The following is a 16,074-nucleotide window of genomic DNA, read 5'->3' as shown; positions in this document are numbered from 1 at the left end:
GCTGCCGTAGCTAGGACGGGTTAAACGATAGTGTTGTAAATCATTTATCTGTTTCAGAAAGAGCATTAGAGAGGATGAAGCTCATCGCCTGCCATCACAGAATTACCCTAACTGCTGCTATAATATGGCTGAGCATAGACAGCGTTCACAATCCCCTCTTCACCGTCCTATTGATTTTCACACCCTGAGACAGTGCACTCCCAAAGGGCAGTAAATTACAGGGTAATTTACAGGGTATTACACCTGCAGTGGAAACTTTACAGGGATGCAGGTGTCATGCACCACTCCCACTTCATTTTAAACACTCACAATTAAAAATGGAATACAGTAACTAAAAAAACAAAACAAACAAAAAACACAGATTTATATATAAAAAAAACCTCTGGGTTATTCATTACATACTTAGGACAGCAGAATTCTTCCTAATCTGTACGTTAACAAAATCTGCCTCCTACAGGACAGTCAGAGAGACTTTTTTTTTCTTTTTTTTTTTTTTTGCAGAAAACACTGACTTGCATTATAAATATACACCAGTGACATTTTTTTTTCTTTTGGTGAGAGTGACATGATTGCTGAAGATTACAGCAAGTCTCAACATCATCAGATGAATCACATCTCTAAAGATGTATTCTTAGTAAAAGGTTCTTGAGGTTTGTCATTTAATACACTCTCCAGCATAACAACACAAACTGTACTAGTTTATAACTAGTGTTTGTTAAAAGGTTTCACAAACAGTTCATTAAAATTGGCAACGACAATATCCCTGATTACAACGACCCCAAGAAAACTAAAGAAAAATGAAGTTCTTATGTAAAACATCACGTTGGTAAAATAAATGCGTGTCGGATCAGCCACTGTTTGATATGTGGCTTCTGTTCTCTGCAGATGCCTTTGTTGTGGATGTTTTGTTTATTGGTTTTCAGGACATGTTTAAAAGCATTAGAACATTCATAGCTCAGAAACATAATTTATAGCGAAAGTTACTGCCAAGCTGGAGCCTGGAGGACAGAGGTTAATATAGTGGAAGTTAATACTCCAGGGGAAGATTCGGCACGAAGCACACATTCTCCCATAAATGCCTCCAACAAGAATGAGAATGCAGCATGACAAAAACAGAGGGTTTTATATGTCTTTGACAACACAGATAATTCAGAAGGAACAAAGTAAACTATTATCCATCTTCGTGTTGAAAAGATAAGCAAGAGATGGGCACGATACAACGCCGTGGCTGCATCTCTGCGGTGGTGCTGGAAGGCATTAGGGAAGGAATTGTAGACTAATAAAACTTCCTTAACTCTGCAACACCTGGATATATATGGTTTCTTTTCATTTCTTTTCCAGCTTTGCTCACTCCTAGTAAAACTAGCTCTCAACACCAGTCCTCACTGACCTCAGGATAGCCCTGGAAACATGAAAGACGCTTTATCTGTTCCAGGTGTGGGTTGGCTGATGCTCGAATTGTGTGTGTGTGTGTGTAAAGGGGAGAGAGAGTGAGACAGAGAGTGCAAGGAAGAGAGAGAGAACAATACAGATGTTTGTGTGGAAGACCAGATTCAAATCCTCCAGCAAGTTCCTAAACTAAAACAGGAGTGCAATGCAAACACACTGTACATCAAGTTCATAACATGTGAAAGCAATAACTCAGCTCAAAGCATCATGTTTCCACACACAGATGTGTTTCAGATCTATTTTACATGCGTCCACATCTACACACAATTGAGACTAAATGTGTTTTCTGTATTTATTTTTTTCACTTGTGTTTGTGAATATATTATATCTGTGAAGTGTGAAACTAATTCATAAATGTGCAACACAACAGCCGGCTCCGGACAGAAACACATACCAGAATGCATCAGTGATGCTTCGTCTAATTGGTACCAGCTCCTCCCTCACTCTCACTGTGTAGTTTCAGGTTTTAAACTTGACCTTTGACACTTGGGCTTGTCTGTGTGCTGCGGGAGCAGAAGGAGCCAAGGGCACAGCTGTGAGGGAGGGTCCGCAGCAGGACGACTCCCCTCTGACAAAGAGAGAAACTCAATTGGAGCGTATTAGTGTCCAAGCAGTTGAATATCACTCATTCCAGCTAACTGGAAACATCTTTGCTTTTGCACTCAAGGCAACTTCCATTAACCTCTAAAACAGTGGGGGGGCCGGGGTTGGACGGGTCACACAGGACCACTCTCAGCTTTAACTTTACCAGAAACTTTGCTCTATTTTTAACCCCCCCATACATATTGCTGTGGTCATTATTTTCAATGTTTCTGTCCCACACTGTCAAATGCCTCTCAGGTTTGATGTATGAACGGTGGTCCATCACTTACATTGTTCCTCGGGACGACCAATGAGTGTGTGGTTCCCCCTGCAGTGGGCCAGACAAAGACAGATAGATGGGCCGGGCTCAGGCCATAGGTACCAGGGGACAATCCTCAGGACAGCTAACAAATAGGGCTGAAAGAGAAAGGAAGGAGCTGAATAAAAGCTGATAGTCCACAGAGCTGCTCAACCCATAACTGTCACGTCTGCAGATTGAATAGCCGTCCTAAATGAAGATAAACTATGGATCTATAGAGTAATATCAGCTGTTTGGTGAGTGTACAACAAGGAGGAGACGTCAGAGGAGGTTTTTTCACTCCAGAGTATGAGTTCCATAGACTATTGAAGTGACACTAACAAAAAAGTTATTAGAAGCTGGATCTATGTTTGGTCACAGATTTTCCAAAAAACAAAAAAACAAAAGAGGGAATGGCGGCAGAATTGTGTCCAGCCCTCCACTCCCAACGTTACCCCCACTGCCATCCCCAATGTCTTTTTTTTCCTACAATCTGTGTCAGAAGACGCAGCGAGAGGTTTGAGAGAAACACTTATCTTGCACAGTGGCAGAACCCTGTTTCTACACCCTTTATCTCACCAGGAGATGGAATTCAATATACAAAACCCCCATCATGCAGCAGCATCACGCCTGTACTTGGGATAAGGGCAGGGTTGCCAGGTAATTGGCTGGTGGTGAACTTACACGAGGTTTGAGGCAACCCGTGGAGGAGTGGAGATTACAGGAAGGGGTGCAGGGGCTGGGTAGCTGGGAGCCAGTGGGGGAGAAAGGGAAGAAGGGGAGAGAGGAAGGGATTTCCTAACAATATTTCTCTGAATCCACGTTCTCCTCAATCCAACCAGAAATTCCACATCTGCTAATAAACACAACAACGTTTCCTCAAACCAGCAGCTAGTATACAATTATTAAGAAGAGTGCAAACAAGAATGGTTGCTCTTAGCATTTACGCTAATGTAATACTGCTCATTACAGTACATACTGTAATACTCCAAAAGAGCTAGTACTGATTCTCGCCTCTACCTTCTACCATTTAATCCTGTTGAGGGTCACAGTTGGAGCCAATCACAGTGAACACCATGGGTATGTGGTGTAAACTTTAAATTTAAACTTACATTCGCAACAATGGTTAACTTACAGTGAACAAAGAATTATGTAAAGAATTCTCAATTTTTTAATGTAAAACAATACTGCAGTAAATGCCATTTTATCACCCAATATTGGTATGTGAAACATTTTTTATTATTAATTGTGTACTTCTGACACAAATGGGACACAGGATTCACTGAAGTCCAGATCTTAAACCTAATCCTAAAAATCCACTGTGACTGAATCCTCCACTGACAACCAACAAAACAACTAACCCCAAACCATTTCTCTTGCAAAAGATGAGCAGAGCACAGGGATGACAGACCGATGATAATGTCTGAAAGTGTGTAATTAAGGAGGAGGAAATAGTTCAGCATCACATTAAAGTAAGATTTTTTTTTTTAATGTTTGTTTTTGGTCAAATTCTTGTTTGCTGAAAATATGTGGAATCACCTTTTAGTAGGTACTGAAAAAAATACTGGAGCATGTGAGAAATCCAGGATTGATAAAATGATAAGAAGTGCGGGGACAAGGGACTGGACAGACAGATGAGTCAGTGGACAGTGTATATAGGGACTGTCTGATGATGTCTCCGAAACTAATGGAAGACCTGGGCCACCCTCTTCATAACAGATTGATGGTTAAGGTCATGGAACACAGAGTTGGGCCCCTGCGGCTCACGCTGAAAAATCTGATCTCTCTTTTACACCACAAGTAATAATGCAGCACGACTGTACTGTAGGCAGGCATTCTTCAAGGTTGTTCAAATTTGTATAATTACATTTTTATAAAACAGTGAGTAGAAACATCATTTTAATGTAGGCATATATGCATGTGGTTGAGTGTTTTATGAAGCACCAATGAGAAAAGTTCATTTGTTATGCACAGCCTGAACATCAAAATTCATGTCAACAACTCAAATATGAGGCAGGGACAAATGACACTACTTTGGGCATATTGTCCAAGTCTTTATTTTGCATTTGGTGTGCTTATAAATTAATTACATTTAGATTTCAAATGAGTTCTGGTAATGTCCTCAAAGGAATAGATTTCAAATGAGTTCTGGTAATGTCCTGGAATAAAGGAATAAATGAGCAAAAGTAATGAATTTCCTGATTGATACAGTAATGTGGAAAGGGTCTGGAGCGTGATGGTATATATGCAAGTACACGACAACAGTAAAGAGTGTCAGTGCAAACAGGAAATTCACAAAAAAACACCATTTCCCAGTGACAAAGATAACCAGCAATGGGAGAAGGGACGAGATAAAGGGACACGTGAGGAAAAAGCAGGAAGAAAAATTCATTTCTCTGATTTATTTATGATGCAATGAAGGTATGCCTTAACGCATCAGAACATGCAGCAGTGGTCATACTGTCAGGGAAGATGAAGTGTCTTCATAGCCGACTGAGCGAACGAGCGAGGGGAAAGAAAGAGGGAGAAAATTAGAGGGAGAGAGAGGAGGGTGGCTCTACTGCAGAAGGGTGTTAACCGTCTCATCTCTACCGCACCAGAGCACTCGCCACAAAATGGCTACTTCGTTCCTTCTGACGGCCGGTACTGGGGAGGCCTGGGGGGCAGGGGGGGGGTGATATCTGAACCTCCTCTATCTCATCTCCGACCTCCGTTACCTAGTTCCTCAACCTCAACTATTCGTCATATTTATGGACCATTTTCATAGACTGGACCACTGAGTGGCTTTTACCTGCACCTCTTTGCACCAAATTAAATCTGTTAAACCATTCGGTTTTAAAAAGCTCTGTTTAATGCACTGGTAAATGTAATTTGACTATGTGTCTGCAGATTTTTTTTTTTTTACATACTTGCTCTATAAAGAACACTCCAATGACGGGAAGAGAGAGGGAAGGAAACATGTTTCAATGCAAATAAAAATCATAAAAAGAGTAAAAGTACATATAATTAAGTGCTTCAGATTTGCTTGCATTGGCATGAATATGGGGAAAAGCCATGAAGAGGAAGCTGATGTGGTGCTTTGTATTACACAGGACCTGAGCTAAAGTCCAGGGCAACATCACCCTCTGCAGGCAGAAAGAACACAAACAGTCTCCACAAACAACTTCACGTTTCATGAACTCAAACTGAGCTAAAACCATATAGTGAATATTGTAATTTAAAGTTAATTTGCTTACAAGGATGAATAAATGACAAAGATTTGACTACATGAATTTGACATTTGTTTAAATCAAGATAAAATATTTACATAATCACCTTTAGCCTAAACAGAAGCATCACCCTTCCTGTGATGACCATAAGGATTTATTAGCACTTTCCAACTATACATGCATTGTGTTGAATGGGTCACACACAAAGTGTTTTGTCAGAGTACTGAACTGAGGGTTTCAATGAGGCACAGTTTTATCAATTTATTTTGGGACTACATATAAATGGTCAGTGTTTTTACTTCTACATTTGCAAATATGACCATAAAAGAATGAGAAAAATTGGTAAACGTGTCATGTACAACAGACAGACAGGGTCAACATACAGATCTGTCTCTCTACTTTTTACACATCAGTCAGTTTCACTCTTTTCATTCTGCTCACAAAATTAAAACAGTAAAAACTCGGTAAAAATAAAGTCTTGTGCTTATGTGAAACCTCTTTCCTGCAGTTTATCCAGTGATTGACCCAGCACTCTTCCCTCTGTGTTATGGAAGACTTTGCGGCTGAGCCTTTGAATCAACTGCTACTTTAGCACAAGCTCCCAACTCCGAGGTTATTTTTGCAGGATTTTTGTGTAAGTTCTTTAAAGAAGCGCCTGCATTTGAAATACATATTATACATAAGAACGCAGTCAAATAAACTAACAAAAGTTGAGGGATAAGCAGCATCAAAGCATTCCAGAGATGGATGGAACCACATGATGAGCCTTTGTCTTTGTGAGCAGGAGCTCCAAGATGTTCAGCACATTTCAGAGCCGGGCTTTAGATTTTTTGGGGGGGTAGATTATCTTTTGGTCTTTGAAGCCCAGAACCCACCTGCTTCAATCCCAACAGCGTTTCTCCTCTGGTTTCCGGACTGCGGGTGCATTGGTCAACATAAACAGCACCTATGAGCCTCAGCCTCGGGGGGAATTCCTGTTGATTACTGGCCAAAGTCTTTGCAGAAGCTCAGCACAGATCTTCAAAGAAGAGTGGGCAAATGTGGGCCTTATGAAATATGAACCATTTGGAAGAGAGAAGCAATAGAAATCTGAAATCATTCTGTGTGTATGGATAAGACACTGTGTACCGATGCAACACAGCGAGAATAACAATTTCAAAAGAAACCAAGTCCAACCAACACAAAGGTGAGAGGGACAGTCAACACTGTCAAAGAGACGTCACTCAATGAGAGATAGTAGAACCTTGAGACAAAGTCTATTTTTACTCAGCTGAATTGATCTGAATTATCAACATAATAAGAAATATTTTTTTAAAGCAACCTGATTCTGTAATATATAAAAATGAACAATCACAAAGAGCACAATTCAACTTTTAAACAAGAATGTCTGGTGTCAAAACAAGTCTCAACGTTTTGATGTAGCTGCCACACAGATTTATACAAAACTATTTCACTAACGCAAGACAAAGCCAAAAATCCATTCCTTAATTCAGAGAATCACTTTTATCACCCACAGCCTGAGTACTAACAACTGAGGAACAGAACTATGGCATGGTTTGAATTAGGATGATTTTATATGTCTGTGTTTTTGTGTGTCATTTTATGCTAACATATTTAAATTATAATGAATTACATCATGAATTATTAATGTATGTCTTATGTACACTTTGTTCATCTTAATTGCATCTTGAGGTGAACAGAGTGTACATGATATATAATAAATACCATCTTAAAGTGTTTGTCATTTTTAAAAGCATTGATTGAGAAAAGAGTTTGTTAAATAAATCTAAATGAACTTGATGCTCATCCATTAGCATGGGTTAGCATGTTGGTTGTTTCTTCAGAAGAAGAACCATGTTGACTGTACTGTATATGCTCTTCTCTCTCTGTAACAGTGTCACTGCACAGATTACACTGCTGTGTGCAGCTCTGGGAGCTGAAGCTGAAGCAGGGATGTGGGAATGAGATGTTCACTGACCCTGGGATAATAACAAACCAACGGTGGACGGTTTCAGGGACGTCACCGTTGTTTTCTTTTTAGGACCCAAACAGAAGATTACAATCAAAGGAACATTGTTGCTATTGGCATGTCTTCACCCTAAGGACTGAAGTAAACAGTGAAGGCTAATCCCAAAAATATCTACATAGAGCTGTGGGCAAGACCAGAGCTGTGCATGTGTAATGATATTAGAGATTATAGGAGTGTAATTTGACTACCAGATTTGAACGTAAACACAATTGTAGATTCTGAAGCAGTTTTATGGGCATTACACCTCAACGATTTAAAAACAAAGTCAAGGAAGACTTTTATTGTTGGAATGATTTTGTCATTTCTATTTTGCCCATGCACCAGCGTCTCCACCAGCGTCTCCACCAGCGTCTCCACCATCACGACTGGTTAACTGCTCAGTTTCAATCAACCAAAGACTAGGATGAACCTAATTTTTTAATTTGTCAAAGTTAGTTCCCCACCCAGCTTCTCATCTCCAGCCCACACAACACACTAACTAGTGCGTGTAGTGAGTAATCGATTTGCCCACATTTACCCGGCGCGGCCTGCGGACAGAGCTGTACACGCTCTGCCATTCAGAAATCAGCTAAACGGACAGCAGCGCCGAGCAACGGAAACATCCCATGTCTGTTCAGATCACAGGCTGATGATGTTAATTAGGCAGAGTAAATTTACATCAGCAAATTATGTAAGGAGCTAAAGGAGTAACAATGCGTGATACCAGTTAAGTCACAGCTTGGCAATTGCTGTCCAACCACTTCATGTTGATGTGGCCATGGTCGATCAAGCAGAGAAAACCTCAAATGCCAATTAGACATGAGTGGGTAATTGTGTGGCGCGTGGGGGTGGAAGAGGAAGTGGGGGCACGAGGGACTTTGTTACAATGTCCTGAGGCACTCGGTGCTTCCATCCTTCTCTTACACAGCAAGTGACATATCTGAGCTTCCTAATGGAGAAGTGGGTCTCTTCTCACATGCACGCACCCACACACGCTGATGGACAGACACACAGAAAAGAGACCATTTTAAAGACAACATTAAAAATACTAAGAGGGTGAAAACACACCTCATCAAACTAAAGAAGAAAACACTCCATTTGACAATCTGTCAAAGGTAAACATTGTTCTGAATCAATCCTGCATTTAAGCTTTTTTTAAATTATATCCAACATTTCTTCATCAGACTTTTGTAGAAAAACTTCTCCCTCAACTCCTTCATGACAGTAAATACAAACAGACTGTTGAAAATTACATTATTTGATTCAAATTTTAACGCATTTAATAGTTAATAATACACAGCATGAGACCAGCATCACAGGGCAGTCTACGACTGACGAACTGACCAGCACAATTGTCAAATGGACTGTGACGAGACTGGCCACTGATTTATATTGTTGAGGACAAGGACTTTTTGAAAGAAAGTTCTAGAAACAAAACTTCATCAAGATGCACAGTAATGACTACATTTCACCAAATGTTTATTCCTTACTTTTGGTAGGATTTTTAGGATTTACTTCTGTATAATGTTTTGGACATTTTTCCATATTAGCAATTCCATCATTTGGATTTGTCACCACTTGTAATCATCTCCATCTACCTGCTGTTCTTTGTCTTTCTGTTCTAGTAATATACAGAAAAATAGACAGCTACTAAAATCATGACTAAATCATTCTGATTCATTTTGATTGACACTTCAACTTAGCAGGTTAACGTACTGGTAGTGTCGACTCTAAAGGATTAAACACTTCACTGACTACATGTTTAAAAAGCTCTGGTTTCTCCTTCTGTGGGTGTTTTGTCTGCAGTGATGAAATTAAGAAGCCACCGTCTCCCCTCGTCTCTATGAAGCATTACTGGCTTCCATCAGGCTCTAGCTGTGATCACTCCCTCTCTGCAGCACACCCTCACAGCAGGTCTCAGCTCATGACACCCTCCCACACCTCCACTTTCTGAGCTCCTCTTCTTTGTAATTGGCTGAGGCCAGCCACATGTCTCTGTAATCCACATGTTATGGTAACATTCTCTCACCTAATGGCTGCACAGTGCGAGACATTTTCAACCACATTACCTCTTATCGAGTTACAGAGCCCCATCGTCCCAAATAAGACAAATTTAATTGATCCAGTCTATAAAAATCTCTGTGCTGCTGTGAAGAGACCTGTTTCTCAGCTTTCTTGATTTATTTATTCACTCTGTTTTCCCCACCTTGGAGTGAGGAGCTCTGCATGAAGCAGGAGAAAATTAGGTTTACTCGGCTCCATATGAAAAAAAAAGTGGAAGGATGCAGAGGAGTAATTCAAAGCTTTCAGAATTAGATCAATGGTCTGAACAATCAATCAAAGGCAGGGTTCCTTAGGTGTCAGCCTTGCTTGTGAGACCAAAGAGAACCTTTTAAAACAGCAGGTAGCCAGGTACCAAGTCCATTCTGAAATTCACACAGGAGCCGAGGCATCAGGAAGATTTTATAAAGTGCACCGTAAGTGGCGGATGGGCGGTACTGCAAGGATGTCTTTTATGTAAATGCATTGCATCTTTGCTGAGGAGCTCTTTACATATTTAGATGAGTGACCGTGGAATACAAACAGAAAACATTTCCCTTCAGTTTGTCTGTTCAAATGTGAACGATCGTTTCAGAGTTATCAAATTTGATGAAAAAAGGCGAAAAGGAGCAGAAGGTTTGCCCCGACTTTCACCTGGAGTTTTCACTGTGATACTTAAGTGATTAAACAGAAATAATATTAAATCCATTCTTAAAGCAAGGGATTGACCAGAGCTAAACAATAAAACACCGGCCATAATCTCACCTGTGAAGAGGAAAAATGTGATAATGAGAAAAAATGGTCAGGAATACTTAAGTAACTCTCCTAGTAGAGTTTCATCCCATGAAGGATTTTCCTTATCCCACGGACCAGAAATCCAAATATATATTATAGAGGCCACAGCATCCTACGTATGTGTGTTTGAATCAGGCTGCAGAGAGACCAACTGGACCCAAAGGATTTTCTGCTCTTTTTTAATTACAGCCAAATTACTCTTACACCCATCAAATGACATATTAAGATGAACTGTACAGTATAATCTACGTTTGCTCCGTGTTCTCAGCCTTTCAGAAAAATGTTCAATTTTTTTTTTTTACTCGTTAATCTTTGAGTTCCAAAATAGCTGTCAAAGGTAAACAGGCAGGAAAACCACGACTACTACTTCCCACACCTGCATTTAAACTTATGGTAAATTTAAACCTAAATAACCCAATTTTCAGTCTGCAGTGAAAATAAACAAATCTAGAGAGAACAGATAAAAACTACAGTAACAACCCTGCTGAGTACCATCAGCATTACCAATTACATTATCTCAACTACAGTACCCAGCAGCCCTAGGGTTTAGACATTCACATTTTGTTATGTACGTAGGTCAAGACAATAACATTTTTGTTAAAATAAAGTTAAATGTATGCAAGTGTTGAATCGGGACTAAAACAATAATATTTAAGTGCAATTAAAGCAAAAGCAGAATTATTTTAGATCCAGTTTTTAACAGGATATTTGAAAAAAATAGCCTTAAACTCACCCTGCAGATCCCTACATCTGTCTGTAACAGAACAGACTCATTTGAAAATGTTTTCAGGATTTAAATCCCTGAGAATTGATTGAAAGTACGACTTCAAGTCCTTCTCTCATCTAACAGCCCACCACCACCACCACCACCTCTCATTATCTTCATCTCTCCTGTTAATGAAACAACAGTTGGGAGTTTCTTGATAGCTTCATTATCACATGTCCGTCACTGATCTCATCAACGTCACAGAGTTCAAACTAAAATCAGTTTCCTGTTACATTCGACTTGGCCAATGTTGAAGACACTGGTTTGAAGTACTGTAAGTCATAACATCCTTGAACACAACATTCAAATGCTGGAACACCAGGAATACTAATGAAGTAGAGAAGGGACCGCTGGTAGAAAACGGGAATGGGGCAATTAAAGAACGCCTGGAGCAAATGTACAGAGGACAAAGCATGCAGTCTTTCTAATTAAACGTGGTGGCAGACACCTGGCCTTTCACCTCCTCTTCCATTTGCTTATGCTCCCAAGTGGTAGTTAGTAAGAGGTGGTTCACACACCTCCATTTTATTCAGCCTTCACACATAGACGGCCATATTCACGGACGAATGAATCCGAAGATGCACCAGCTGTGGTGTTGGAAAACACATTTATACCATACACCACACATGCTGTACCAGGAGCAGGACAAGAAGACGTGTCAATTAAAGTCAGCAATTAAAACACACTGATGTTACTGGAGTAATCCAGGGATTAGAGATTACCTGAGATCAGTGGGGAGTGATCTCCAGTCTTCTTCTAAGTTGTGTACAAAGTCTCACAATCAACACCAGTTACCTTTGGCACATGCCGAGGTTCTGTGCCACAATGGGAAATGAAAGGGAACACAGAGAGTGCAGGGAGAGTGTGGGGGATCTTTCACAAATACAAGACAGTGAGTAGGAACCAGTGTCAAAGGGAAGCTCCCTGGTAATGGTATAGAAGTTAATAAAACGAAGACAGGTAATGGAAATTGGTTTTAAACCACTGGCCACATTCCTCCCCAGATAGAGACGGTTTGGACTAATGAACTCTGACAGCCCACTCCGCAGCACTTCCACACTGGGAGTGAATCTTCTCCCCTCCCCGTCTTTGGGACAATGTGGGGGAGAGAGGATAAAGTTAGAACTTCACACCGATTAACTACTGCGCGTCATCTAGTTATTTAACACCTGATCCCATTTGAAGGTGTTCCCTGACAGGACCAACATCACATCACTGCATTTCTCACATTCTGCACAATTAAAGCTGATGTTGTTGAACTAAGAAAATGATAATAGTGTTATTTCAATGCACTGAGGTCCTGTTATACTGAGAAATGGTTGGTTTATGCCCATATGATAATGGTACCAACCACACTGTAAAGGGTGATAATTAGTATTAGGGTAAAGTAAGAGTGATAAGTGAAAATCATTTTGTCACATTCATTTAATGGCTGTCAAAGTCATTGTCACTTTGGTGCTATATTAGTACAGCGTGGGCTGTAATCAGTGATTAGTTAAGACCCAAGGTGATCCATTAAGTGTGAAGATTAACCATTTCTAGTCAATTAACACTGGAGCCCATCTAATTTTTTAAATGAACATACAGTATTGAGGGTTAATTGCACTGGTGCTTTGGTGTGATACATTTAGAGTGAGACAATTAAAAAAAGAACAGTGCAAAGGCATGGAATTATTAATCTGTTTCATAGCGTAGGAGGAACATAAAATATCAGTGTTCAACTTCATCATCACCACTAATCTATATGTCATATTCAAAGAACTAAAGCCTCCAGGATTTACATGTGAATGTTAAATACGTTATAGGGTTAAATGTCATAATTGTGTCACACAAGGACATTTGTTTAATCTACCAAATGTTTTTAAAAACAAATTTAGATAAATTATTTGGACAAAAAAAACCACACCACTAGTACAGAAACATCATGCTGCTGCTGCTGCTGCTGCTGCTGCTGCTGCTTTTCTAGTTTTCTGAATCTTCATCTGCCCTCTTCTGTTTTTCTTTCAAGCCATTGTGAAACTAATATATTGTTTTTATTTCCCCCTGCAGAAAATGTCTGGGATCTTCTGCTCAGGCAACATATCTTCATTCATTGACATCTCCACCCAGCAGTGTCAGAAGAACGAGGCCTGTGGGGCAGGACTATAAAAGCATGTTTGTTTTTTGACAACGTTTTTGACAATTGTTTCAACAACTTCTTCTCCAAACTTTAGCAACTGGCTAATAATTTATTGACTACTACTGCAATAAAACTAATACAAGTAATTTGGTAATTATCGCAAGTCTATAATTTACAACTAAAGCTTTGATTCCATTAAAACATTACCATCTGATGTTCTTTTCATTAAAGCTGAGGATTAAACTGACAGGAACAGATCAACCCAGCTGCCAAACAGTCTGTGGTTGTCTGTTATGAAATGTTAACTGCTTAATTCTGCTTTCACAGACATCCTGTTGGTCTGATGTGACCAACATCAGACTTCAGTGTCCACAGTCCACCACCTTCATCTTCCTAAGAGAAGCCTGCAGAGGGCATCTTTTCCCACTACTTGCATTTTTATGAAAAATACTTCTTGAGGGTAATGTACAAATTCAAATATTAATAAAACACTCTGCCTAAAAGCCTGGCCACTAAGGAAACTCCAAACCATCACAGATATAATACATGTAGATGCAGATATTGTGTATTTTTTGTAAAAACAGGTACAACTAAAGAAGTATTATATTCTAAGATCAGTTTAGGTTCAGGTCACAACTTTTTTTTTATCTTGTTGTTCGTTTTAAACAATAATTTTCCATTGCAGTGCAGGTGTGTATGTCTTACAGTACTTAATAAAACACTTCTGTTTACATAATGAAAAGAGTTACTGATTTTTATTTTATAAAACATTTCTGTACTAGTTTTCTTTCCTGAATTGTCCTAAAGAGAGCAGCTGTGCTGTTGGCTGTTTAATCGGAGTGAGTTAAACATCATCTCTCATGATTCTTTCATGGACAAGTCATATCCCAGACTGAACAGTCGGATAAAGATCCTCCCACACATCCGAATAAAAACTCAAGGGACGACAGTGAACGTGTACACACGGGTAGATACAGCACAGCAGTTCTCTAGTGTTCAGAGCGTCAGAGACAAAGAGAAACACAATCCAGTCCCAACTCCCCTGAACGAGCATAAATAAAATATCAAGCAACTAGGACCCAGACATTATAGTACAGTTGCAGCAGAGGCCAGGATGATTGGTCACGTCCGTGGCAGCCAGAGGTGATTTTGGATCCCAAAGGCTTTTGAATTGGATAGTTATAAGAATTGGAAGCAAGAGTGATTTGCTGGGTCCTTGTGCCCCAGGTTGGCCTCTAACTCCACCAGAGCCGCCTTGAAAGAAAGGTGCTCCGTCTAATCTGTCTTCATTTTATGCCTTTTTAACCATGACCAATGCATTTAAATGACTCTTTCTCTGACAGATGCTCAAGTCAAATTATACTTAACAGGAAATTTGTAGGAGTGATATTAAATTTCCTTAAGGCAAAGGCCTTCCTAAAAGAGAACATAGAAACATCAAAAGGCCAAACACTTCAAAAAAGTCAAGGTAATGATCCCAGCTCACCTCCAGGGACCGAGACAGCTTTCAACTCTGTCCAACACGCCCGTGGCTGCAACAACACCATTCCTTTCGAGTGTAAATTTGACCATTTACCTAACTGTACAACTAGTGCACCTTAGCATGAGCCGACAGGAAGTAACATTTTTCGTATCACCTTATCACTGAACATGCAGTCATGTACAAATTTATCAGAGACGTGCGGTGTAATCGTGACTTTATTCATGGGGAGGAGCTTCATTTTTGAAATTTCAGGAAGTTATTGGCAAGATAAGAGTTCACTACATAAATGGGAAATACTGAAGAAACACAGGAAGTCCAGCAATGAGAAGCAAAACTAACAAGAATTTATACAAACTAAGAAAAAGGGCATTTTTCCCTTGTTGACCTTTTGGAATACTTCATATACAATTACCTTAAAACCTTGTGAGCAAGTACTGTGGAGACTTTTCCAAAACTCCAAGCAGTAAATGGTTATCACTCACAGACTTCAACATGTGACTGGAACGATCCTGCCTTCTCAGATTTGTTCAAATCAGCCGTTTAAATGTTATCAATTCAACAGCCAGACAGTGTGTCGCAATTGTAAGCAATCTTACAGGATGTACGCTGTATATCAAGCACCAGCGCAGGGTCACTGTGGAGCAAACAGGGATCACTTTCCCCAGAAGGAAATTTACTCAAAAACATTTGTCCTACTTTCACTCTGCTGATGTTCCCGTCTCTCCGTCGCAATCATTCAAACAGAAAAAAAAAACACACAAAAAATTATATTCCAAAAATTTCAGCTATGACTGTCTGGATGTTAAATTCTAAGTATTAACCTACAACAGCTGCCCCCCCCACCCCCTCCTCCGGGGCGACTCCAGAGTCCACCATCAGAGGAACAAGCCCCGTTAGCAACATGCTGCATGTATTTAATTTTCAACATCTGCTGCCGTCATGCTCTTATGCTTTCCATTTTCACTCCACATTCTTCACCAATTCAGTAGCTTCCCTCTACTGCATTTGTTAATGTTGTTGTTCGTGGAAACCGTCCATGTTTACTTTTGAAAATGTGCTCTCTTCTCTGCTCTGCTCTGATTTTATTGAAATTATTCTTATGAAACATTGTGTTTAATTGCATATTTTCATCACAGAGGATGAAAAACAAAAACATTAAAAACACCTGAAACATAATTCCACAATTCTTAACTGCCTAACAAAACTTATATATATATATATATATATATAATTGATCTCTTGTTCAGCTGGAATGAATATTTTGCTTAATGTTTTAACAATAGTTGTTATTTAGATTGTGATACAATCTAAATTATATGTATTCA

At 39.6% G+C, this 16,074-nt stretch overlaps 1 long non-coding RNA gene across 1 annotated transcript in view; it reads right to left on the bottom strand.

Moving 5' to 3' along the window:
- Positions 1-489: 489 nt before the first annotated feature.
- The window catches only part of LOC112487067 (uncharacterized), a 20,215-nt gene continuing 4,630 nt past the window's right edge, over positions 490-16,074 (bottom strand). Inside the window, exons 2-3 of the long non-coding RNA XR_003049795.1 lie at positions 2,322-2,448; positions 490-2,017 (exon numbers count right to left, since the gene is read on the bottom strand). This is a non-coding gene — a long non-coding RNA (uncharacterized LOC112487067). The remainder of the gene's footprint in view (positions 2,018-2,321; positions 2,449-16,074) is intronic.

Source organism: Cynoglossus semilaevis, chromosome 5, assembly GCF_000523025.1.
Source record: "Cynoglossus semilaevis isolate Cse_v1.0 chromosome 5, Cse_v1.0, whole genome shotgun sequence".
Classification (NCBI taxonomy): Eukaryota; Metazoa; Chordata; class Actinopteri; order Pleuronectiformes; family Cynoglossidae; genus Cynoglossus; species Cynoglossus semilaevis.
Note: the sequence above shows the minus strand (reverse complement) of the source record. Positions and strands in the feature narration are given on the sequence as shown.